The sequence below is a fragment of the Parus major genome, chromosome 2 (genome assembly GCF_001522545.3).
Source record: "Parus major isolate Abel chromosome 2, Parus_major1.1, whole genome shotgun sequence".
Classification (NCBI taxonomy): domain Eukaryota; kingdom Metazoa; phylum Chordata; class Aves; order Passeriformes; family Paridae; genus Parus; species Parus major.
This window is the reverse complement of record NC_031769.1, coordinates 118,455,728-118,481,244: the sequence shown is the minus strand read 5'-3', so window position 1 is coordinate 118,481,244 and position 25,517 is coordinate 118,455,728. Positions and strand designations below refer to the sequence as shown.

Here is a 25,517-nt window from a genome sequence, read left to right as displayed (position 1 = left end):
CCCGCCTCCCACCGCGGGGGGCGGTGTGTGCGCCGCCGCGGGCACCGCGCGGCTCGGAGGCTGCGGGGCCAGGCGTAACCGGAGCCGCGTCCCTCGCCTCCCTCGCTGCCCCTCGGCTCCTTTGCCGCCGCTTGGGCCTGAGCGTTCCCCCAGCTCGGGGACCGCACGCTGGTCTTGCCGGAGAGGGGCATTCAGGCCGTGTAGTTTGTGGGAAACCTGCTCGAGAGCCTGGCAGAAAAAGGTGGGGGGGGAGGGAAATGAAAAAACCAAAAAACACAAACAAGGCAAGGAGGTTGCTGGTAGTCACTGGGAAGTCGTGATAGCTGTATATCACGATATATACTTCGTTTGAGTTAGCCTGTATACTTCGGTCTCAAGTGTATGTATGTGGGACACTGTATAAATATACTTGTAATTTAGCCAGGAAAGTCTCCTTGTGAAAGGAGAACAGCCTGCTTGTTCGATAATAATGAATTGTTTGTATATTTCTTTCTTCTTTTTTTTTTTTTTCTTTCTCGGAGTAGTAAGAAGCAGGTGAATAGGCTTTAGAACTCAACCCATAATGTTTAAGTATAATTTGAGGTAAGCATAGTACCTGGCTATGGCAGTTACAGCAGAGCTCCATTGCCACTGTAAATAAATAAGCATTTAAGATTGCCAGTCTTTATATTTAAAGTATTTTTTTCATTGTTGTTCTGCCATTGTGGCTGAAGGCAGTCATTTGGATTTTATCCTTTTGGGATTTTTATGTACTGAACTATAAAAAAAAGCTCTAGTCTGTTAATTTCCTGGCTCCCAGTGGCAGTGTTGGGTCAGCTGGTGGGCTACTCTCATGGGGGAATCCTCTGACGGTGCCCAAAGGGAGGGAGCTGCCAGTCCACTGTGTTGGGTGCTCTCTGAGAAATGACCATGTTGTCTACCATTTCTCATGTCATACTGAAACTGTTACACCCCAAAGCAGAGATCTTGTTTGCTTAAACACAGCTTAGTGTGGATGGAAACTGGTTGTTTTATTGCACTTGGTGTAGATATTGGTGCCTCCTACTTTTTTCCAGAACACTTGTTTGCTTACATCAGCAGTGGTGTCGCAAATAGGATGTACCAGGTTTGCATGTATCTCCACGTACACATGTGTATACAAACACATGTGGCCACTCGTGCATTTGTATCCCTTACTTTTGCATTTGTGGTAACAGCTCTTTGGGGACTGGACGTAGAAGTTGGCTCTGTTGTGTCATACAGGATAAGGAAGGTTGTAAATTGCCCCCAAATGGTTAATCTGTAAATGTGAGAAGCTTAATGTTCATAGGAAATCTACAGTCTTGGTTATCTACAGTCTTGAAGAAAATACTTTGTCATGGACTCAACCTTCAAAAACACTGAGTACGACTTTAAGAAGAAGGGTTCATTTTTTTTAACATCATGCAATCTTTTGGAGAATCACATTATTTTTAATATGTTTTTATCTTGATGGGCATTATGCAATAAATGCATGTAAAACGTGCTACAGTCACCTCATCTTTTTAGTCACTGTACTCTTTTATTTCACATAAAACCTGAAGATTTCTCAACTTAGTATTTTCTGAGCCTTGTGGTCTTTACTAGGGAGAAAATCCATGTCTGATGTGGTTCTTCAGTATCTCTGCAATGTCTGAAGGGACTTCTTTACTAAGTGTGTAAATTCCTCATTGTGTGTCCTGGTGGTGTCAGTGCTAAATTTGAAACTCAAGACATTTGAGGAAGGCATACTTTATTGCATCGAGAATGGTACTTTTGGAATTAATTTTTTAAACTGTAGTTGTGTTATTTGAGAGAGAAAATAAAGGTTATTTCTGGAGGAAGCATTAGAAAATGTAAGGGATTTATTGACATATAGTGTAGTGTATTGCATTAAACTGAGACTCTGAAGTAAAAAGTAATTACTTAAGAATAATGTTTATGTTTTTATAATCATTTAGGGTGTAGCTCGCTCATTAGAAGGCTGAAAGACTCTGTTGAAAGAGGCATGTAAACCGTCTGTACTGTTGGCATTCTCAACTTTTCCTTCCATCCTCCAAAAAACCAGTAAGAGCTAGCCCATCTGCAGGGAGCCCAGATTTTGCAGCAGGAAGAACAAAGTCAGTGAGCGAGCCAGCTGCTGCTACAATGCCCACTGTCTTCTGCTCCTTGCCTTTGTTGCTGATGTCACACTCTCATTGGCAAAATCTGGGCTTCTGTGCTCAGCTGGAGTTTCTCTAGCACCTGACACCAGAATTGCAGAGGCTTAAAAGGTCTAAGCCTTGAGGATGCTGTCAGTTCATTTGAAAGAAAAAGACAAACCAAAGACCGTTACCAAATTTAAATATAAAGGTAACTCTCTTTGTCTGCCGAGCACTAATAGTTTGTGCATTGGAGAAAGGGAACACTGCACTGAACTAGAACTGTTCTTGCCGTGGTCAGTTCTTTGTACATTTGCTGTGGCTGGCCTCTCTAAACAACGCAGTTTGCATGCAAGTAGGTATATTTAACAAATTCCACACATTTCTTCAGTATTCTGATAGGCATTAAATGCTCAATATTCATTTATGGCCATGTTTGGTTTTAGAGGTCAGAGGTTAAATGTGTTGTTACTGTATATACTCGGCTGTGTGACACAGCATTTTAAACTTGGAGCAGGGTAACATTGATAATTACTTTATAGAAGGCATATAACAGCATCCATTCATCCACCCATTTTCTGCTGTTAGTTAACTTAGTTACAGACAGCTACTCTGGCAGGATCCCCTGTTTTTATTTTTAAATGAGGTGAAGTTCACTGCACTACTTTATTTTTGTTAGTTGTTAAAACATTCTTATACTTCTGGCAGTAGATAATGACAAATTCTTCAATGTAATGCTGGGAGCAAGGGAGGTGGAGAGGGAGAAACAGGGAGGGATAGGAGGGGAAAAAACCCTCCTGAGCATATGGAGACATCCAGAAAAAGATGTGCATCGTCAGCTGTGATTCCATTGTGTGCTTGCAGACAGGATCTGAGCTCTTCTTCTCCTGGGAATTTAAACCTTACAGAAGTATTCTTTGGCTTTTACCCATCAGGATAATGGAGCTTAGATAACGTATATTTCATGTATTTATTATAGATAATATTTTGATACTATTTTATGATTTCAGGGAATAAAATACAGTTGCCAAGACTCCTGCTCTGTGTTGGAATAGCATTTTAAACAGTCATATGTATTGCTGAAATGGCAACTTTGAGTAGTAGGAATAATTTCTTATATTACATCAGTGGTTACATATTACGAAGACATCTTACCAGTTCTACAGTTAGTAGTTTGTCAGCAGTATTTATATTATGCAAACACTCCCTGTTTTAATGATTCAGTACCATAGCCTTTTCAAAACATACCAAATAGAAATCTGACATGAGAAATGACAGGTTGTACAGTGTAATCAATTTACGGTACAGAATTTAAAAAAAAAAACAACCCAGGGAATTTTTTAGGTATTTTTAAGACAAAGCAATTTTGTCAGTGTTGTGAGTATTCAGAAATAGCATTTCTGTGATGGAAAAACGAGTGGAAGAAATTAATTTTCTTTCATTCAGTTCTGCATTTACCTATTACCTAGAACAGCCTTTCCTCTCCTGAGCATCTGGAATATTTTTGCCGATTTTATACAATTATTTTGAGTTGATGAATAGTTTGAAAAATAGATCTTGAATGTGGTAGATTTGCTGCACTGCATTTTGTAACTGTTTATGATTTTTCAATCTTTTTCTGTGGAAATTGCACGTTATTCAAATTAAAGACTAATGGAAATTTTATTTAAGAGTTTTATGGATATATAATGGAAACAGTTCCTATGGAAAATGTATCGTCATTGGAGTGCTTGACATCTTGAAGTTTGAAATTAGTTCATTAATTTAAATGTCTGAAGCTATACCGCAACGTATTAACAATATGCACAGTTTTTTCTTCTGCAGCTTCATCATTATGCTATTCCAAGTCTTGCATTTCCTTAAATGGCTTCCATAACAATCTCCCATTAATACAGTTACTGACAGATATTATTTTTCCTTTGCTCTCATTTTAGCAGTTACAACTGATAGTAAATCTCACTCTTTCTGTGTTTGTGCTCCCTTTACTTAGATATTCAAAAGCTTCTTTGGAATGTGCATTTGCTTTTTGCAGCTAACATGCAATGTCCTCAGTAAATCCTATTTACATTTTCTCTTTGTTTTTGAACTTCAAGAAGTTATTCTCTGTTCGGAAAGGAAAACTTGTATTTTGCCAGAATAGTCCACATTACATGGAAACCTTTATTGGATTAATGAAAGGGCAGAGAGTATAGGCGACAAAGTAATTAAAATATCTACTGAATGTGTTGATTTATCCATAAATCTTAGGTAGTGTGGATCATAGGAGCTTCTATGAGGGGACACATTGAGAACATATATCTGCTGTAGTGTTGACTGAGGGTTGCTATTTTGATGCTTTTTTAGTGAGCTATGTAAGACATATTGTTGCTCTTGGGTAGGATTTATAGTGGGCATATCACAATTGGCTGCTTTATTGGCTGCCTCAGTGGAGAAGCCTGGGGTTGAAGAATGGGCATGGAAAGTGAAAGAACATTTTGCTTGTTAAGTCAGAATTATTATGGAATTTTACTCTTACTCTGCCTATGCTGTAATTCATCTGTGTGTGAACAGATTTAGTTTTTCATTGCTGTCAGTATCGATCTCTAATGAGCCTGGCCCATGGATTTTGAAGAAAATCACTCCAATTAAAAACAATGCAGTTTGTCACCTATTTGTACCTCATGGATTATGTAGGAGATACTAAACTGCATTTAAAAAGAAAACTTATTGAGAATAGAGGAAAGTTTGCCTATGAATAAATTTGAGAGTATGTACTGACACTTTTGTTACACATATTTTCATGAACTTACAAATTCATCATATGCTTGTGTGATGGAATTAGAAATTAATAAAAAAAACACAAACCCAAAACACCCAAAGCAACTCAAACCCAAAGAAAACAAAAGGTCTAAGTTTTAATACTTGTGAATCTGAGAGTTCAAGTATCATCTGGGCTACAGTGGGGATAATTTTTTGTTGTTCTGCTTACACTGTGCTTTGAGTTCACAATGTAGCTCTTGGCCCTTTCTCTTTACTCTTTCAAAATTATTGTCAGGATGTGCTGACCAACTTATATATTCTGAGAAATATTGTGATTATTGTCAACTAATTTCACTTGCTGTTCTCATTCAGATTTATACCTTGGTCTCCAGATACATGAACAATGTCCTTGTCTTGTTCAATCCATTTTCCAAAATGGAATCTTAGTGGAGGAGTATTGAGTGTATTGAAGTAAATAAATAAATTCCAGTTTTCAATTATATTCTCAAGGAGAAAAGCTCTTCTTCCAGTCTAAATATTTGTATTTTTTCAAAAATTAAAATTTACAGCTAGAAATGTACTATTTTCTTTAAATGAGTCCAGAAGAGTTGTGCCATTATCTTGGGTGCAAAAAAATATTAACTTGTTGATAATTCAGACTATAAAATGTAGCTCTAATAGCATAGTTTAAAGTTTTTTTTATTTTAATTGCTTGTCAATTTTTGTTGCCATTTGCAGTGCAAACATACTTTTGCTTGTTTTGCTGTATTTTTTTAAGTGTTACTTTGAAACAAAGATACTGAATTTTTCATGAGGCCTCAAAATATTTTCTTGCTACAGTTTTGTGTGAAGCTAGTGATAACTGCATGGTGGTGAGATCATTTTTGGATCCTTTTCTTAGTTTAAGAATGATGGAACTTGAAGACTGGATGTAGATGAGAAGAGTCTCACTAAGCTCACCAAGTTCACACTCACTAAGCTTGCATGTTTGATGATCTCTTCCAAGTATGTTCTGGAAATGGCAGCTCTCACTCTCTTTCAACTTAACTGTAGTTTGTAGCATTGATGTTGTATGTTTTGTTTTTATGGACCAAGGAGGTAAATGCATCTTAGGTTCCTGAAATAGAGACCAGAAAGGAAAGAAATGGACAAGTGGAAAATAAAGATGTAAAGTGTTCTGAAGTCAGAAGACAGACAGTACGTTGTTCTGTTCCATATCAATTGTTTTTAGTTGAGGTTTTTTGACCTTTAAAACAGTTTTCTTTTACTCTTTGTGGGATGGAGGATTGGATGGCGGTGTTGGAAAATGGCAGGTGTGGCTGTGGTGTATTCCATTTTTATATTGTAGGTAATGTTGATAAATTGTGTATTATTCGAGGCAGTGACTGCTCTTCATGTGGGCCTTTGTGCATCACTGTTAACAGAGTTACACTACTTTGAGACCTGGCTTCATGCAAGAGTAGTTTCCCTTGTGTTCTGAGGGACATCCCAAGAAGCTCCTGATTCTTGTGGGATTGGGTGTAAATTTGCATAGGCATAGGGGGTAGTTGGCTTGCTTTTTCTTCAGCCTCCAGAATAGGCTTGAGAAGGGAAGGCAAAGGACTAACATATAATTTTGTTGTCCATAACTTCATGTTCATCACTTCTTTTCTTCACTGACAGTCTAGCTTAGAGAAATATGTCAGAAATGTACTAGATAGTACAGCTATTCAGGTACATGAGTCTGTTGCTGGTTGCTTCTAGATGCTGAAAGCAGGCAGGGAGCACAGAGCCTGTGTGAAACTAGTCACACAGGCTTCTCACTCTGGCCTGAGAAAGCATGAGAAAGAATCCAAACAGTCCTTGGTAAAGGACAACAATCTTTGCAGGTGTTATTTAAGAAACAGTCAAGGGGTGGTGTTCCACTTAACCAATGATGGTGATGTGTTGCTTTAATGTCCAATGAGAGTTTTACCTCTCGGACTTTCTTGAACATGTGTATAAACGAAGATTAAGAGTAATAAACTTTGGTCTCTTGGACAATGAAGCTAAGGGAGTCAGTGTCGTGCTTATCGCCATTCCTAATATAGTGTGATTGTTGCTCTATAATTCAGAGGGTTTTTTTTGGGAAGAAAGATCTTATTAGTTGTGTTTTTGTGTTTTGAAGGTAGTGCTTCTACTGTGAAGCTATAATGCATTGTATTTGTTTTCAGACAACATTATTGTCTAAAGTTTTATGAATAGAACAAATGAAAATCAGCAAAGCTTGTCTTTTCTAATGGGACCTTGTGGACACTACTGCAATAGTTAGGAGCCACATGGCTTGTGTACAGACTCCTTGAGCAGCTGTATTGGAGGCCACAGAGACCAGGAGGTGGGATTCAAAAACAGGGAGAAACAGCAGGAAAATAAAAGTGAGCAGCCACATTAGTTGTCAAGAAACAAAATGGTAGTAGAAAGCTCATTCACTGGTGCACAGCAGGTAAAAGACAGGAGATGAGTGGGAAATGCTCCTGTTTGCACAGGCAGTGTCCTGTTTGCTGCTCTTCAGGGGAAGAGGTCTCCCCACTGTGGGCTGGGGCTGCAGCCCCCATCTGCTGCTGAGACTGACTTCTCTTTGGTGGCTCTCTGAACTGCCAAAAGATCTAGTAGCTAGCTTACAGATTTTTTTCCAAGACAAGATGTTTTTTTCTGTCGACAAGGACCCACTCAAAACCCTGAGTTTGTGATCCACAGAGCTTGTGTGCTTTTTGGGTATTCCTCAGGAAACAATGTAGTCTTATCTTCTGTGTGTATATTTTATATAAGAATACTTCTTTGTTAGTGGTGCCCCTGAATAGTCTGTTACTGTAGTGGTATCCTGTCTGTGACTGAAAGAATTTATGCACAGTTTGTTTGAAGAAGGTTTTTATAAGATGGCAGAAATGACAAAGGAAAGGAACAGAATTAAATTCTGTTACTCTAGAGGCATAATTAGCGTGTTGTGTCTTTTTTTGCTGATGACTCTTGCAGTGTATCTTTCATTTTATTTGTGTTCTCATTTGCTTTGTGTTCTGCCTTTTTGTTTGTCAGAATAGGGAAGTAGAAAACTTAACTTTGGTAGTCTGCTTGGATACATTTGACATAAAGTGCTATTTGACCTACAAAGAGAACTTCAAGTATAATATTTGTGTGGGCAGTGTCACGCTCCTCCTCCCTTGAAGAAATTATTGTATTAGGCCAATGTATGTCCTCTGTTCTATGGGACTCTACTGCTTTATGGGATTCCATATGAGTGAAAGGCTTTCTGGTCACTGATGCATGTCACTTGGGTCAGGAATATTGTAAGTGGAGGCTGAGAGGAGAAACATGCTTCTGTACATGCAACTTATAATAATAGTTGAAAGAACACCAGTTTCTTCTTTTTAGAGATTTGAAACTAATGTGCTATCAAATCAAGCAGTCAACCAAAAAAGGAACCAAGCACTTTCAGAGTTCTCACAGATTCTTTAGTGAAAATAGAGGCTATGTACTGTGCAAGTTAATGTAAACATTTTAGCTGCTATCGCTGTGAATTTGCAGTAGGCAGCAGGTAGAAAGGAAGTCGTGTGACTGGAGTGATTGTGCAGCTGGAAGGGGGTTGTAGTTATGTCTGGAAAAACAGATAATGCTCTGCAAAGTTTGTGTTTCCTTCGTTTTGTTATGCTTAAAACAGCAATGTGCTAAACATCATATTTTTGTTCTTCTCTGCCCATCTCCAAAAAAAAATCAAACTAATATTTTTCTCTCAAATTTGTTCCTAGCATGCTTGAGATGTATCTGAGTAGTGAGGCCCCCTGCATTCACAGTCCCTAGAAATCATTGTCTGCATCGCTGAGTCTTGGTGAGTTGTCTATATCCTATTGCATTTAATTGGATTGTGTTGCAGTTTTATCTTCTTCACTGGGGAGTTTGATGGCAGATGTCTTAAATTGATTGTGTGGATACAGCAGAACAAACCTTGCTTTTAAGTGACGTGTGATACTGTACTCTGAGTGGAAATACTAATGTTTTAGAAGCTTTGAAAATAATGGTGAGACTGGTTATGGAAACAGAGGGTCCTTGCTTTGGTGCCAGGACCAGGAATGTGGCTTTCTGCTGAGAAAGAATATGTTGATCCCTTCAACCTTTCTCATTAGGTTTGTTTGATATTTTATACTGTAACTAAGGAATTGACATCTTTCAGATGTGCTGATTATGGTCTGTCTCATGGCAAAGGTTGAATATGAAATAATACAAGCTTTTCTATCCAACTCTGTGCACTAATAAATTACTTAAATTGAGGGTTGAAATTGGTATAATGACAATGATGACTTAAACTGCTTGTTGCTCAAGAATTACTGTCTGATGACTCCATCAGGCAGTGCTGTGCCTGTTTAACTCTGCTCTCAAGAAGGGATAATACCACTGAGAATTAGAAAAAGAGACCCCTGCGGATTGTTTAAATGCAGACTAATAATAGTTTGGAAGTGCAGTAAAAGAAAGTAGAATATAAATGCTGTGGTTTTATTTTAGGTATGTTTGATATATCAGTATATTCACGCAGTATAAATCTTTTACAACAAATACGCTTTTGAGATTTTATGTGAGAATTTTTTCAGTGTACTCATGAATAAATGTTGTCTTTTAACACATAGAGTGACTTATTAAGGTCAGAAATACGTATTTTTGAGGCTTGTACACTAAATATAGAGGTGGGAAATGAGCCTGCTGAAAGAGTTTTTAGTTGTTTGGGTGATGACTGTTTATAAAATGCCAACTAAATATGGATAAAATTATGTATGCCCACATCAAGTATTATTTCCTCTTTTGTTAATGATGTTCAGCAGTTTTTGCAAACTAACAATGCTTTTCTTTAAACTTTTCTAATTTTCTAGCATCAGTGAATGAGAAAACAGGTTAAGCAATTTTCCAGTGCTTTTTTCTGTCTTTTCCCTTTTCAGTTCAAACACTCTGGAGTTCATTCTATTCAATGAAATTTGTAATTCTGGTTAATAATTTGTTTTTGTTTTATATTAACTTATATGCTTAACTAAATGCTTAGCCAGAGAGATTTTATTACTTATTTACACTTATTACTTACGCCATATTAATTATTATTTATTTACACTACTTACCTGGACTACATAATCATAATGTGCTTGTGCAGGTCTTATCAATAATGATCTGCTTTTGTAATCATTTAAGCAAATTGTTTAAAAAATTGCAAAGACTCTAAAATATTGTTTTCCTAGTGAATAGCACTCAGAATGAGTTAGGTGTGTGTAATAAAGAGAAAAATGTCACTGCCAGGATTCTCTATAGAGAACATGAAATTTTGTTGTCAAGTTGATTGTATGTTTGTTTTCCGTTGTCTCAATTTCAATTTTCAGTTAAGAAACCAAATGCATTAGGGAAATACTAAAATAAAAAGCAATTTCCATATAATTGCTTGTGTTTTTTTCCTAATTAATTTATGTGGCAAAAAAACCCCTCCTGTCTTTTCCTTAGTGTTGCTACATTCTGCACCAAAACTGTAGATTCGGTTGATAGAATGAGAGAAAATAATCTGGTAACTTCACAGATGCTGACCAAAATACAGTTGATGTATTTTGGGAAGTTCAAAACCTTTATAAGAACAAGAACAAATATGATGTGAATATTTGTATATGAAGTCTATGGTGATGACATTGAAGAATAAACCACTGTAAAAAAAAATGGGTGTAATGGAAGGATTTATAGGGCAAGGGTGAAGCAGAGAGGTAGTTTTCACTCAAAATATTCTTTTGCTTTAAAGTGTGTGGCTATCTCTTTGTTCCTATTACAGTTCAGCAGAAGTAAGTTCCATAAGACAAGGAATAGTTTAAAATTTTGGTTCCATTGAATCCTTGGAAATTTTTCTATTGATTTTTGAGTGTCTAGGGCTGCTGTTATTTGACATACTTGCATGTTCACCTTCTCTGTTGCGAGAACAAAGAGCTGTAGCTGTTTATTTTAACCAGTACACCCATCTGAAATTATACTAGGAATTGTTGGAAGAGTTGGAAGGATACATCAGTTGGAGCGTCATTTAAGAGATCCGGATCTTGGCTTTTAGCTAATGTTGCTTGTGGAATTACAGATGTTGGTTTTGACTGTATGTTGTGAGACTGTACCACGACTCTTGACTGAAATTGTGCACATTCAGCTTGCCTATCACTGTATCAAGATTTTTGGAAAATGGAACTACTAGTTAAAGCTTATTTGGTCTATTTTTCATGTTAGTTGAGGTAGTGGGAAGCAGCTGCTGTGTGCTAACAAAAAAAGGGATGCAATTAGAATGATAGTAAGTTTAGACTTGCAAAAAACCCAAACAGATAAAAAAATCTGTTTTATTTTCCAGTCTAAAAGTTACCAGTCAAAAAGCATTTTTTTTTATATTTCTCTCCTTTTTTCATGAAGTGGTTTGCTTTGTAAGGAATATTTCTCAGCAAAAAGAACATAGATTAGAGAAATCTCAGTTTTCTGTCACTCTTGATCTGGAGAGTCTGTTTCCATCTAACTTTGTAGTGATTTCATTGTCGTTTCTGTTGTAGTTAGTGTCAAGTGTGATAGAAAATATTTGTGTGTCTATTGATTCTGAGTTATAGTGCTCGTTGTTTACAGCTGTAGTAGATATAGAAAATTCTGACAAATGTCTCATTTTTGATTGTGTTCTCCCAGTACATGTTTGTGTAAAGGGAATGCTGTCAGAAAATAAAGTGCAATACTGAAAATAAAACTGCCTTATATCAAAACAAGTTTTAAGAGCCTTGGGTGTTAATTTGAGGATGCAAATGAGGAACTTATCTTACTACCTTCATAGATTGCAAGTATCAGACCTGAATAAGGCAGAGCTCACTTCTGTCAGCTTGCAAAGCAGGGTTGTAATGGTACTTACCCAGAATTCTGGAGTCAGTTCAGAGCACCCTAAATCCCACAGAAGCTGTGTTTCTGAAACTGCTGAAGTAAAATACAGGTATGTGTAATCTTTAATAAATCTGGTCTGCTCTGTGAGGGATATTTAATCTGTGTTGTATTGGTTTGTGATAAATAAAGGGAATGTGTTTTCATTGCTAGACCTCAAAACCATGGAGCTGTGTTTTGCATGAAATGTGATAAGATTATTCTGTGTTCAGTCACTGCTGTTCAGTAGTAACATTAGTTAACATGAATTGCCTATGAAGATGCTTGTAAAAGTGGATGCTTGATTATGGTGAATTTAATGTAATCAGCGTCAAAATGATACTCCTAATCTGAGAGTGAAGTTCTGTGTGGGTGGTACAGTGAGAAGTGAAGTATTAGGAAATGAGCATCTATTGAGATTTATACAATTGCACCCTAAAAGCTTTTTTCTCCTAAAATTGGAACTAGGAGTTTATGAAAATCATTATTTTGTGGAAAAGTTGAAATTTACACTAATGGCGTATATTGCATTTCTTTCCTTTAAATTTTATGAAAATCTAGGGTACTGTAGAGAGAAATCTTACACTTGCAATTAGGAGAACTAGATTTGTTAGTAATGAAAGTACTTTTAAAGTACTTTCGTAGTTTTGAGGCCACAGTGTTCAAATTCATTGTAAAGCTGGATTAAACTATTCTTATATATATAAAACTCATTAACTACTGTAAATGGATTTAAATAGAGTGCTCTGTCAGTGAACTTTTTACTGCATTGATGGAACCAAACTTAATATATATCCAGGACTGTTGAAAATGCTCATTCAATTGATTGAAGCTTGCCTTTTGTATGTAGTTATATCCTGGAAGATTATTTTGAACATTGCAGTTTCAGTGAGATAAATAAAAAATGTTTAGGAAATGGGGTTGCTAACTTGATTTTATTCACTTCTTAAATATTGGTTTTGACTTTGTAATGGACTTTGCTAAGATTTTTCATTTCTTACCTTGATAGGAACCTTTTTATATGGACAAAGTTATACTGTATTAGCATTAGCAGAAGAAATAGCTGTCATTATCATCTGTGGAAAATCAATGTATATTTTATATATTGATTGATGACATTGTATCACCAGTATTGGAGCCTAGGAATTCTAGAGGGGTCAAGAACAGGACAACTGAGCACTTGCATCATCAAAGAAGATGAGATGCATTTACTTGGGCAGATTTTCCTCTGGGCCTGCCTTTAGTCCCTGAATTGGGAAGAGTGAAATATTTACACGGCTTGGCTCTTGACAGTAAATAGTATTAATTAAATACAGGGCTTGAAAATGACAATGTATTTCAGATGAAGGCCAGTAGATTTTGCCTTGGCTTTCTGGAAATTGAATTCCAGTAGTCTGTTTATTTGACAGCATTATACTACAATACTTTGAGGTTCATGGATATTTGCGTACATTGAAGTGGGTGAATTTTTCTAATACCACAGTGTGGGGATGTTAGGCTCAGAAGACTTATCTGCTGTGATGGTAAGAAAATTTGTAGATTATTATAATATAAAGTGTTGTACAATGTGCAACATTGTAATGACATGTAATGGTATGATTAATTTGCTTTTATATTAACTGAACTGGCAAGAAATTTCAGGTTTTCTTTTTAAAACAAACTTTGGATGTTGAAAAATTCAGATGAAAGGTCCTAGATAAGTCACAGAAGTTCAGTATATGAAAATGATTTAGAAATATTGGTGAATATTACAGTATCATTGTTCAGGGCTCTAACTACTCAAATATGTTAGAGAAACCTCCTCTAGTCACCTCACCACAACCAAAAAAGGGTACTGACACTTTTCTGTACACAATATCTGCCAGTGTGTAAATGTGTTGCTAAAACTCTGTTTGCAACTGTGGCCAGGATAAATGAAGAATATGCTCTGTTCTCCTATTCCAACATCTGTTTTTAAGGTCCAGATTTTTGCCTTTTTTTCATTATCAGTACTTTTCTTCCTTCAGTAATCCCAAATCAATAAACTACAGCATTCTCTATACACTAAACTCTGTATATTTCAAAATGACAATAGGCAAACTAGGAATATTTAAAATTAGGACTTAGATAATAATTAGTTTTATAGTAGGTATTGCAATTTGGTTTTTCCTTGAGGGAAGCGGTAGTAGTGTCAGGAGTAGTTAAAATGTTTCTATTCATTTTTTTTCAACATGTTTTTCTTAGCTTATATTTGAATGTTCTCACTTAAACTTTAAAATATTATCCTTACAGATAACACATAGAATTGAAGATCTCATTTTGCATTGGATTCCTTTGTCCTTGAATCTTTAGGTACTTATTTTACTGCTTTAAGAGTGAGATATCCCCTACATTTCTTTCTTCAGGTTGTGAGCTTGAAACTACTGTGTGGTGACACAGTTTAATAGTATTTTAAAATGGGATAAACCATCAACATTTCTCTAAAAGTAGGTGGCCAACACATGAAATTTCACTTGGGTTAATTTTTATGGCCTTTCAGTTTTCAGTTGTGGTTTTTTGCTTGGCTTCTCTTCACAGATCCTGGTTAACTGTGTTTTTATTGCTTAGTCCTGCGGAACAGACTCATGTAAAACTTTTTCTGTCTCGAGTTACAGTATGTAACTTCCAGAATGTATCCTGTGGTGGAATAGGGTTTATCTGCAGCTGATGGTACATGGAGCTTGATGCATGACTACTGATGTTTAAAATATTCTTTGTCCCTGACTGTGATTTTAGTCTTTCCTTCCTCATGAGCTTACTCTTTGGTCAATATCCAAGTTCTAGGCTCTTGATCAGCTGTATTGAGTTTGCATGCTCAAGCTTTGGTAATGGGTTGATTCTTTGAGAAGCTGCCAGAAGCTTCCTCTCTGTCCAGCAGAGCCAGTCCCTGTCAGTGCCAAGACAGACCTGGTACTGGTCAAGGCTGGGCCAATTAGGAATGGTGGTGACACCTCTGAGGTAACATTTAAGAAAAGAAAAAAAGTTCTTGCACAGTTGTAATTGTGGGCAGAGAAGAGCAGGGTGGGAATATGTGAGAGGAACAACTCTGCAGACACCAAGGTCAGTGCAGAAGGAGGGGGAGGAGTGCTCCAGGCACCAGAGCTGGGATTCCTCTGCAGCCCATGGGGATGGCCAAGGTGAAGCAGCTCTGCCCCTACAGCCCATGAAGGTCCATGGAGATGTAAGAGATCTGCCTGCAGCCTGTGGAGGAACCCCACACTGGAGCAGGTGGGTATCTGAAAGGAGGCTGTGTCTATATGGGAGGCCCATGCTGGAGAAGGGTCCTGGCAGGGACCTGCAGATCTATGGAGACAGGGGCCCATGCTAGAGCAGGTTTTTGGTAGGACTTGTTACCCTGTGGAGGACCCACAGGGGACCCGTCTCTCCTTGAAGGACTGCACCCCTTGGAAGAGTGACCCACACTGCAGCAGTTTGGGGAAGACTGTAAGACGGACTCAGATTGCAACAGTTTGTAGAGAACTGTTGCTCCTGAGATGGACTCACTTTAGAGAAGTTAGTGGAGAACTGTCTCCCATGGGAGGGACCCCATGTTAGAGCAGGGGAAAAACTCCTCTCCCTAAGTAGTGGCAGAGACAATGGCTGATGACCTGACCATGACCCCCTTTCCTTATTTTCCTGCAGTGGTGGGGGAGAAGGCAGAGCTGGGGAGGAAGGAGGTGTGAAGGAATGGTGTTTTAAGGCTTTATTTTACTTCTCATTATCCTTCTCTGATTTTGTTAGCAATAAATTAGCAATTTATATCTCTGATTCTCTGTTAGCAATTAACATCTCTGATTCTAACCCGGTGGTGTTTAGTGTGTGATCCTTCCCGGTTCTTATCTGAACTCATGAACTAATTGTTATACTTTATTTCCCATGTCCATCTGCAGAAAGGAGTAAGAGAGAGGTCTTTGGTGGGTGTCTGGCCACGGTCAAGCCACTACAGCAACATTTAAATACTTGAGGAGCCAATATCAGCACTCCAAATTGTATAACACTACTGTTGTCACACTTGAAACATACTCAATACCAATCTATGGAAGCCAAAAAAACCCCAAACCCAAACTACCCTAAACCAGGCTATCTTATATGATGCTGCTATTCCACCACTGTCATACCCCAACCATGCTGCCACCACTACTATATACCACAGGGTGTATGCCACAACTGCAATGGTTAAATAGATTTGTTCTATTAATTTTCCAATTAATTTTCCAATTTTGCCAAGCCTTAGTTGCTTGGTGCCAAATAATGCTTTGTATATAGCACATATGTTTCACAATAGTATGTATTTATTTTTGAATACAGACATGGAACCATGCATATGGTGCTCCGGTCCTGTTTTAGGTACTGTGGGCACTTAAAGAAGGAAAAAACCCTAACAGCCTGCTGCTGCTGAACTTGATTCCAGTAACAGTAGTTATCAAAGTTGCCTCTTACTTACCCATCCTCTTATTTGCTTCATCACTTGCTTTCTGAGCTGTTTCCTTCCACCCCCAGCTTCCAGGAAAATAGTTTTGTGCTCTTCTGATACAATCTCATAAAGCTTTGGGATAGTCCCGTGTTTTGTGACAGCTTGATCAATGGTTGTGAGACTGTTTCTAGAGACTTAGACTTGGTTGTGTGTGTGCATTTTTAGGGGGAATTACTTACTGAAAATTTATTTATGGCTAGCTTAAAGCTGTTAATGAGTTGGCTGGAATTTTGTAAGTAGCTTCATTGAGGAAGGGGGGAAAAGTCCCTGCTAATCAGAAATGCTATAATGGCTCACTTAGGAAATTCTGAAATTAAGCGTTTTGGATGTCAGGGCTAGAGTCACAGCAAGGTTCAACAGTCAGTAAGCCACAGGGGGAAGCCACTTGCATGGCTGTGGGTACAGCCTGAGTGGGAGCTGCTGCAGGGCAGAAGGAGAGGGTTCTTGCAGGGCCACCATCTCAGTGGCAGAGCCTGTGCCCTGGGCAGAGGGACAGCTGATGGGTCAGATGGCTCCCTGCTTCCTGGCCTCTGGTCTCACTCCCCGGCTGCTCCTGGGCCCAGGGTGGCCCTGCCTCTCCCTACTGTGCCAAGCTGGGGACAGGCAGGTTGCCAGTGTTTTACAGCTGTGGCCAAGAGTGCCACCCACTTCAGCCAGGATGAGTGCAGGAGCTGTGCCTGCAATTGCACCAGCAGCCCTGGACACTGGGGATACACCCATCTTTGCTGAAGCAGGGAGAGGCTGGAGGGTGGCTAGCAGCCTACCTCTGCCTTCTCAACACCGAGATGTGGGTGCACAGCAAGATGGAGGAGGGAATCGCGCTCCTCCTCATTCAGAGCAGAGGTTTGCTTTGGGTCTTCTGCCTCTTAGGCGATGGCTGTGGTCTCTGGGCTGCTCGGTGTTTCTGAGTAGAGCTTTGCTGCCTCTGGAATAGCTCTGCTTTTTATTGGTGTGTAAATACTTGGTCAGAGAACTGCTTTTCCTATGCTGGAGGTGAGCACTGTATCTGTTTCATGTGTCCTAGAGTAGAGGACAGTAATTTCTTCTCTTGCCTACTTTTATAGATGTGATTTATTTATCTGCTGCCCATAAGGTTTTCTCCTCAGACAAGGTACTGCAAAGGAAGCTAAGGTATACATTCACAGATATATTTAGCAATTACATCCCCTTGTGGATGTTCTTAATGCTTTGAATAGCTTACCCTACTTCGACATGAAGTAAGGTATCTGAAACAAGGGCATTTTTTCCTGGTGAATTGACACCAGGAAACTTGTAGCAGTTTTAAAATATGTGGTTTTCCTGTTCAGTGGCTGAAATAAAAAATTCATTATAGGCACAGCTCCACTCCTTGTATCAGATGTATCATTGTCCATAATTAAATGGATGCATTTGACTACAAATATATAATACAATTAAAGTTTCACATGGTTGCCACTGCATATGCCATCTTTTCTTTTCCAAATCTATTGCTAAGGTCAGTGTGAGGTATTTCCTCGAGTAAAAATGAGGAATTTTTGAAAACCTGAAATGATCAAAATAAGACCTTATTTAGGTATCTCACAGCAGATGAGAAGTAAAATTGTGAACTATATATAAAGTGGCCAGCAGTGGTGGAATTGAAGTCTTAAAAATTTTAACCCATTAGGGAGTACTTTGTGTTATGGGGGGAAGGGCCATATGCTGTAACTTTTCTTGCCTTTGACATGATTTGAAGAGTGTTCTTACTGTTCTGATTTTGTGGAAATATTGCTGTATAATCACAGTGGTAACTTCTTCATAAGTGTTCAGTTCAGTTACACTTGTGTAAAAAATTTTTACTCAAGTTGTAATGCGGAAGCTGAGAAAGGATGACTGTGAACCTGCCCTTAGAATTTCCTCGGGGGAGTAGGGACTTTTTTTAAGAGACAAGATTCTGAGAAGGGAAATAAGGTTTCTTGCAGAAAGTTTGAGCTAACTGGCAGTACAGGAAAGATGAAAACGTAAAATCCAATATTGGGTCAAAACTGCTTCTGCTAATATTTCGCTTGCATTAGCTGAATGTAGATACAGCATTGTGTTTTATTGTTTTTTAACTGATTTTGCTTACCACTGGCAGGGAAGGAAGTCAGTAAAAGGGAACTGGTATTTTCTTACACACAGTGTCTTGAGGAGAAGAATAAATAAATGTAACATGTTTTTTTCTGTGAGGGTACATATCTGCAACAACATGAGAAATTTTACTGCTTATTTTAATAATTAAAAATGTGTGGGGTTTTTGTGTGTGTGTTTTTCTATGTTGTAATTTGTGCTGGTTGCAGTGTCAGTTTTTAGTTCTGTCTTGTTGATTTGTTTACGATACCAGGTGATACCAACCACTCTTACACCATGCTGGTAATGAGTTCTGTGGCTTTTGCTGTGCTAAGCTTCTGCTGTTGTGTTGAACAGGCAACTAAAATTATTTATTTAGGCTGGCTTAGGGTCAGCTGCAAAAATTGAACATATTGTTGCCTTAGACAACTTCTTTTGTTGTTGTTTTTTATTCAACTAATAGTTTACATAAGGTGGCAGGAATATTTTCTAGACTTTGGGAACTTGGAATATTTGCCCCTGCATGTGATTGAAATTTGCATATAATTATACCTGTGGGAATGAACTTGCATAGGTAACGACAAGGACGGAGCTAGACCTTGTGCTAGAGCGCCAAGGTTTGCCAGAAGTGTACTAAACAAATCACTTGAGCTTCAGTTCCTCATTTTCTTAGCTGTAAAATGGGGTCAATCGTCATTTTCTCTATATGCAAAATTCAGATTCATTGGCATTTGTAGATTGTGTTGAGAAAATAAATATATTTATGTATTTAATTTCATAAAATATAAATAAAATGTCTGCTTCTCTCTACCAATGTGAATTAGTACTGAAATTGTAAAAAAATGCTAGAGAGAACTTGCCTATTAAAACATTGAGGCAGTGGCCTTTTGCTATTTTATTAAACAAGAATCAACCTAGATTGTTTTGAGTTAGCAGTATTTTTGTCTGCTTTTGTTATGAGATAAAACACCAAGTATTGACTTAACTTCACATTTCACAGGAGAAGAATTAAAAATTATCCCTGTGAAGGGTGACTATGGAGTTACTCTTTGAAATTCTAATTTAACACTTCAGTAATGGGTCAAGCCTGTTCTGAATCCTCTGTGGGATTATTTGATTTGCTGTCTGGTTAACCTCAAGGAAAATGGGATGTCTTTAAATTACTAGAGGTGCTAGCTATCACCTTATAATGGAACCAAAAGAGAAAATTTGTTGTTTTAAATTAGGATTGTGACCTGATGCCTAAGACCTTGTATGAATGGGGCTTATTTTTAAGATCTAACTTAAGGTTGAAATTGTAGGGTGGTGATTTGGGGTTTTTATTTTGTTGTTTTTGTTGTTTTTTGGGGTTTTTTGGTTGGTTTGGTTTTTTTTTTGGTTGCTTTTTTTTGGTTTTTTTTTACTGACCATCAGCTTTCTAATTGGAGATTAATATAATTGAAGGATAAGGGGGAAATGTCCTCTTTAACTGGGGGGGGAGTTGGGGTTGGGGTTCTACTGTTTGTTTTGTCTTCCGTGTTACTTACACATGGAGAAGTGGGGGGTTTTTTGTGTTTCTTCTATTTGCATGAATGTTTTGTGCCCCAGCAGGAAGAATCTGTATTTTTTCCTAATAAAATTGATTATTAAATTAAATTCATGTGACTGGAACTGAAGGGAGTTCTGCTTTTTTATAAGTAGGTAAAGAAGCAGCTTGTATATTTTGCAAGTTTATGCATGTAAAGTTTATCCTGCCAAAACATTTAAAATTAATTTGGAAATTGCTGAAATACAAGTACTCAACTGCTTTATGCTGTGTCATACTTGAAGGGAGTATTTGGCAGTTATTTACTAACTTGAATTTGGGGGAGTAAAAGCAGGGGGATTTCAGCTAAAAATTAATTTGCTCTAACATTTTACTTTTCACTATTTTATATTGGAAATTTGTTGCATATTGCTGTTACATTTTTTTCAGTCACACTTCACCTTTAAAAGTCATATAACAAGTCATATCTCAGCAGATTGCATATTTCTCTGTCTTGCAAGTTAGGTTGAATTTTTAAAAAAATCTATAGTTTGTGATGCCATAGGATATAAATTAAGACAATGAAAAGCTTAGCATAATGCATCATTTTTAATGATGAGGGGTATTGAACGGAGACAAGCTGTGCAATGTGCATTGCTTATACTGAGAAAATTCACAAGACTTTTTGACATCAGTTTTGACATGAGTCGTGGGCTCAGCTCCAGCACTGTTCTGAGTGTAGCCTGTCCTACAGAACTTTCCATTGCCAATCTGCCACACACCACGTGCTGCATTTCACTTAAGATTTCTGATTTGAGTAACTGGGTCTATACATAGTTTGAATTGCATATTTAGCAGAATTTTCTTACTGTTGCTTCTGAGGATTTTTTGTTCCTTTTTCTAACGAATGCAGCTATATTTATTATGGTGTAGCTTGATATGTATCAATTTGAAATCAAGTTTAAATTTTCCATATTATTTTCAATTAATTTTTCATAGTATTTCAATGTATTTTATCGTGTTTCTGAAGTTGGTAATTGATATGGAAATGAACGTCTTGACCAAGTCTTAGGATTTGCAATTTTGGGAAGAAATACTTGGTAAAACAGCATAGTCATCAGTTTCATACACATGTGGGGGAAGGGAATTTTTTTTGGATATGGGAGTTTTTTTTTTGCTTTTTAAGAGCTGACACATATGTAACTAACATAGTGCAATAAGGTTTATAAAGAGAGAAAGGAGGCACGTTTATTTTACAGTATTTCGATCAAAGGTTTGTTTACAAATGGAAAAAAAAAGACCTGTCTACTGCATTAAAATGGATGTAATGAAGTGCTAGTTGCAGCAGAAGCAGGCAGGGCTGGGCTTGCAAGCCTCTATCTGAAGAATTGCTAGCATGCATGAGCTGAACTGCTTGTCCACTTCAAGCTGGATAGCTTTCTGGTGATAGGAGAGGTCCTACAGCCACCCATTTGCTGGTTACTAAAAATAATGGTGCTGGGGTACAGAGACTGCAGAAGCACAGCCCCAAAAGACCTCTGCAACCCTCCAAACACTAAGATTTAGCAAGTAAACTATTAAATCAAAACACACCGTCTCTCTGTGGTAGGCAGAGTTACAGGTCAGCTCATCTCCTGAGTCTGGCTTGGGCAGCATTCCCTGGAGGTCACTCATTCGAGCTTTTGGGGAAGAGGGTGGCTTAGAGAAGCACAGGCAAAAAAACTTGTTAGGGAGTGTTTTATCTGCTTCTCTTGTTTTTCCTAGTGGGCAAAAATTAATCAAAGTGTCTTAGGGGAGTGTGGGGAGTCAGTCAATGGCCAGACAGAAACTTCAAAGTATTACTGTGAAACAGAAATCCTCAGATTGGGGACTCCTATGAAGAGTGAAGGAAGAGTGATTTTATTATTGACAGATGAAGTCCATCTTGATTTGTCTTCCCCTTAGCTGTGAAATGACCCTTCAGAAGGTGAAAGGTGGCTCAAACTCTGATTTAGCTGAGATTTGGAGATTTCCTGAATATATGGTTACATGTTTTGCCAAATGATATGGCCACAAATCCTCAGTCTTTCTCTAAAATTCCAACTTGGCTCAAAGAAGAAATAAAGAATACCACATAATAACCTAATTTACAGACTGTTTCATGTGACAATGTTTTGTTTTTGCTAGCTACTGTTTTCTCTCAATTTTAGTTTTTAACAGTAGATTTGTAGTTTAAGCTGTATTTGAGGCGTGCCTTTACTTCAGTATTTATGTACAAAACACCACTAAGAATAAATGAAGAAATGCATATTTTTCTTTTTTTTTCAAGCTTGCTTATAGCACACATAGAGAAGTGATAAATATGTTCACTATCCAAATGGAAAACTTTTTCAGTATTGTAGGTATCATTTGTCATGAAAGAACTAGTCACTCAGCAAACCATTTGTGTAGGTAATTCATAAGACATTTTCTCTTTGTGGTGGCAGCATTTCCCCCAATGGCAACAACTGCTTTCATGTGAAACTAGTAGTAAGAACATGTATTGATGTATTTTTAATTTCGTTTAATGTAATTGAACACCTGGAAGTAGACAGGACCATAATCATGTGAGCAGCCAGGTTTCCACAGAACCTCAATTTGCAAATGGCTACTACAGTTATTTAGTGTCTAATCTTTGTTCATGATCCTCAATTTAGCGGCCTGTGCCATTGTTAGGGTTGGTTTGACATCTGGCCAATATTCCTAACAGCTTACTATTAAGTAGTTAGCATGCTTATTGCTCTGTGTGAAATTAATATATATTAAGATTCACAATGGTCTTGTGAGGTAGGGGTTGTACAGGAAAGTCAATGGCAGAAATTAGGGTAAGAGACTAAACTGAGTGTCTTCTAGGTATTAATGAGAAAATCAGTAGGGTGATGACTAGCAGCAAATAAGATAGTTTAATTTGTAAGCATTGATAATAGCTCAGTCAACTGGGTTTCATTTGTAGAAGCAGACTATCACAGAGCGAGAAGTTGGTAGCTAAGTAGTGTCTGTGCAAACAAGCTCCATCCTAGTGAACTTTTTGCCTTCCAGATCTGTGCTGTGTTTGTATTAGCCAGGTCTTTAAATACAGACTAAATGAACAAGAAAAATAACTCTTTGGCAAAACCTAAGATGAACACTTCATAAGGTGTTTTAGAAAAACAGTCTTGATTTCCCTCTCTCCCCCCTGCCCTCTCCGCCTTCACAGTCTCTGCTTTCTGCTCATGTCCAGCTAAGATAATACAGTAAATGTCTGAGCTCTTGCAAGTAAGGCTGTCACATTGATGTTTAACTGACTTTGAAACACTGCAGCTGTAAAGGGGAAATGAATTCTGTTCTCTGTCAAAGCCTGTAAAAGAGTGTTTGTTTTAGCAGCTACTGAAGATGGAAGTGTTTATTCCATGACTGCATTGGTTGTCAAAGCTGGACATATTTTCCTGTATTAATAATATTTGGAATTTTTAATTAGTTATCATTTTCTGTTGGTTCTTGAAAGGAGTATTGAGATGCTGATCACTGTCTCAATCTTTTCAGCTCTTCTGAATCTTTTCAGCATTTGAATGGAAAGAAATAATGGAATTCCTTTAGGATGGGGGGTGTATGTGTGCACAGGCATATGTGATTATGTATTATATAAAACTTTTAAAGCATTTGCGAATGTCTGGTACTTTTTGATCCCAAGAGGCAGTAGCTTTTTGTGTGAGAGACAGAGGGGCAGCTCTTCCAGTTCATCAGGTGATGGAAGACTGTACCTAATATGTATGAAACACAACTTATTACTCATCTTGTTTTTTTCAGATGACTTCTGTCACAGACTTTTGCTCCTGATACATAGTGTTCTCTTGGTATGAAAAGACTGACCAGAATCTGGATGCTTACTGTTACTGAAACATATGTTATGTTGTGTAATTTATTTCAAAAGTAGCTTATCGCATGCACTTAACCAAACCCTAGCCACTCAACACAAACCAAATCCTTCTGAAGTGTTTCTGATGCATTGTTGCTATAGTGAGGGGGGTGGGGGGAAAGGTGAGGTAATGAAGTTGGAGTATTTTTGGTTTGTTTGGCTGTTTAAGACAGATCATCTAGAGCTGAAACTTAATTAAGTATAAGGGTTTGAAACTAGAAACAATAACCATGTTAAGTAAGCCTGTCACGATCTTGGCATCATTAGAAGAGAGAGCAAGCAGTGAGGGAAGCTGGATTTGTGCTGGTGTTGCTTCCAATGGTATGTAACTTACTAATTATCTTTGCTGTGAAATGGTTGGTAAAAAGCCAAAATACTGCTTCCCTAGTTCCCTAGGATCCTTGTTTTGAGAGGATTATACTTCCTAGTGTTTTTACAAGAATTACATGGATGCCAGAATGTTTCCCAAGCTTCTCTTTGATGATCGGTACAGTGTAACAGGGAAGGCTTACCAAAAATTACTGAGGAAGCGAGAAGGAGAGAGATAAAAAGGTGTGAGAATCTGATGTATCTTCCCTACCTTGGTCCTTTTTAGTCTGGTTTCTGAAGGAAGTGAAACCCATGAGATCATGACTGAGATAAAACATGTTTAGTGTGTCTGTGGGATAATGTGTGTGTGTGTTTACCCTTTTTACTTCCACTGCCCCAAAGGAACTGTGCTTCTACAGAGTGTAAGAAATTACATCATCAGGTATATGACTGTCATCCTGGTAGTGAAAGAAGGACCCATACCTGTTGATAGCCCTCATGTGTGGCATCAGAAAATCATTATGGAAGAGCAAAATCATAGATGGCTGAGGGCACAAAGTCGGTCAAGTGCATGTTTGTCAAGCTAAATTTCCATGTTCCTTACTCTCTGCTTGTCAGCTGAGAATCAAAGCACCTTTTTATGCAGCAGAGGGATTATGAGGCTTAAGACTTTTTATATTAAAAATCAGAAGATAAGTTATAGGAAGACACTGTCTTATGTGCTTCAAAATCTGTTGGAAAAGACATGAACAATATTAATATAATCTTCTGAAATGTATACAGGTATTTAAAATTTACAACTCCCTTTCTTTATAGAAAAGTGTGAAAAACTCCATACACTGAAAAATTCAGGTTAAATATGCAAATAATGAATACTTACCTTGTACAAAATTTAAATTACTACTGGTTTTTGTAGTCTTGTTTTTCATCTATGAATTAGCCATAATGTCATGTCTTAGCATCCTTTTTCTTTTTCCTCAGTCTCTTGATTTTCAAGGTAGAAGCAGAAAGAAAATGTACAATGTTCTCTGGCAGTGGATTAGTACAGGCCTTCATTTGTCCTTCCCCACATCTAACATAATGATTTTGACTGTCAGTGCTGCAAGTTGTTTGTTTCAGCCTCAGATAATCAATCGGATTAAATATCTTGGTAGTATTTGATATTATACAGAAAGCATTTGAAGTGGCAGTAATATTTCACTGAGCTTCTGCTCATGTGGAAAGCTGCATTTTAATAGTCTTGGTGATAACAAAAACTTAATGAAAAGAGTGAGCTATATGTATATATCTTTTGCCACAAGTGATTGTAGACTTAGACCACTATGAGAACTTCCCTTATGTGCCTCGTTGCTCTTCGGATTTATGTGAGCTTTATGCAGTTAGTTTATGCTAAGTGTTACTCAGTAAAATGATTGACAGGAAAAGTTCTTTGAATGGTAACATGATAGAGGCAAG

General features: G+C 37.7%; 1 protein-coding gene across 3 annotated transcripts in view; it reads left to right on the top strand.

The window, feature by feature from the left end:
• Nucleotides 1-7,070: 7,070 nt before the first annotated feature.
• NCOA2 (nuclear receptor coactivator 2) overlaps nt 7,071-25,517 on the top strand; it is a 180,026-nt gene continuing 161,579 nt past the window's right edge. For all 3 annotated transcript variants that reach the window (XM_015618099.3, XM_015618102.3, XM_015618100.3), the window contains exon 1: nt 7,071-8,718. The gene's annotated coding sequence lies outside the window, so the exon portion shown is untranslated. The remainder of the gene's footprint in view (nt 8,719-25,517) is intronic.